Raw genomic sequence first — 1,039 nt, 5'->3', positions numbered from 1 at the left:
AAATAGGTCAAATGGAGGAATAGTCGAATTTTGTGTATGGGTGTGTAGCTCAGTGGTAGAGCGGCTGACTGCAGATCAGCAGGTCCTCGGTTCAAATCCAGGCGTGCCCTATGAACTTTCGCAAAATTTTCATCAAGGAATTTTTGAGAGGTAGAGTAATCACTCATGTAATCGGCGGAACAGTCACAGACATCAACATGATCGGAAGTTGAATCATCGCCCTGCTGGCCCAATGGATAAGGCGCCACCCTCCTAAGGTGGAGATTCCGAGTTCGATCATCGGGTAGGGTAGATAAGTTTAGTAAGAATCATTAGAGGACGACTCGATTGAGCTGGCTGTAAACGACACAGTGAGGAGTGAAATTTTGAATGAAAATAGGTCAAATAGAGGACTAGTCAAATTGTGTGCATGGGTGTGTAGCTCAGTGGTAGAGCGGCTGACTGCAACTCAGCAGGTCCTCGGTTCAAATCCGGGCGTGCCCTTTGAACCTTCGCAAAATTTCCATCAAGGAATTTTCGAGGGGTAGAGTAATCACTCATGTAATCGGCGAAACAGTCACAGACATCAACATGATCGGAAGTTGAATCATCGCCCTGCTGGCCCAATGGATAAGGCGCCACCCTCCTAAGGTGGAGATTCCGAGTTCGATCCTCGGGTAGGGTAGATAAGTTTAGTAAGAATCATTAGAGGACGACTCGATTGAGCTGGCTGTAAACGACACAGTGAAGAGTGAAATTTTGAATGAAAATAGGTCAAATAGAGGACTAGTCAAATTGTGTGCATGGGTGTGTAGCTCAGTGGTAGAGCGGCTGACTGCAGATCAGCAGGTCCTCGGGTTCAAATCCGGGCGTGCCCTTTGAACCTTCGCAAAATTTCCATCAAGGAATTTTCGAGAGGTAGAGTAATCACTCATGTAATCGGCGAAACAGTCACAGACATCAACATGATCGGAAGTTGAATCATCGCCCTGCTGGCCCAATGGATAAGGCGCCACCCTCCTAAGGTGGAGATTCCGAGTTCGATCCTCGGGTAGGGTAG

The 1,039-nt window shown here is 47.4% G+C and overlaps 6 non-coding genes across 6 annotated transcripts; all 6 read left to right on the top strand.

The window, feature by feature from the left end:
* Positions 1-38: 38 nt before the first annotated feature.
* Positions 39-110, top strand: Pmar_PMAR001930. Its single transcript has one exon. It is a non-coding gene; the product is annotated as a tRNA-Cys (tRNA).
* Positions 111-218: 108 nt separating this feature from the next.
* Positions 219-291, top strand: Pmar_PMAR001929. The gene has a single exon. It is a non-coding gene; the product is annotated as a tRNA-Arg (tRNA).
* A 120-nt stretch (positions 292-411) lies between these two features.
* Positions 412-483, top strand: Pmar_PMAR001928. Its single transcript has one exon. It is a non-coding gene; the product is annotated as a tRNA-Cys (tRNA).
* Positions 484-591: 108 nt separating this feature from the next.
* Positions 592-664, top strand: Pmar_PMAR001927. The gene has a single exon. It is a non-coding gene; the product is annotated as a tRNA-Arg (tRNA).
* Positions 665-784: 120 nt separating this feature from the next.
* On the top strand, positions 785-857 carry Pmar_PMAR001926. Its single transcript has one exon. It is a non-coding gene; the product is annotated as a tRNA-Cys (tRNA).
* A 108-nt stretch (positions 858-965) lies between these two features.
* Pmar_PMAR001925 lies at positions 966-1,038 on the top strand. The gene has a single exon. It is a non-coding gene; the product is annotated as a tRNA-Arg (tRNA).
* Position 1,039: the final 1 nt, after the last annotated feature.

Source organism: Perkinsus marinus (genome assembly GCF_000006405.1).
Source record: "Perkinsus marinus ATCC 50983 genomic scaffold scf_1104296952208, whole genome shotgun sequence".
Taxonomy (NCBI): domain Eukaryota; phylum Perkinsozoa; order Perkinsida; family Perkinsidae; genus Perkinsus; species Perkinsus marinus.
Note: the sequence above shows the minus strand (reverse complement) of the source record. Positions and strands in the feature narration are given on the sequence as shown.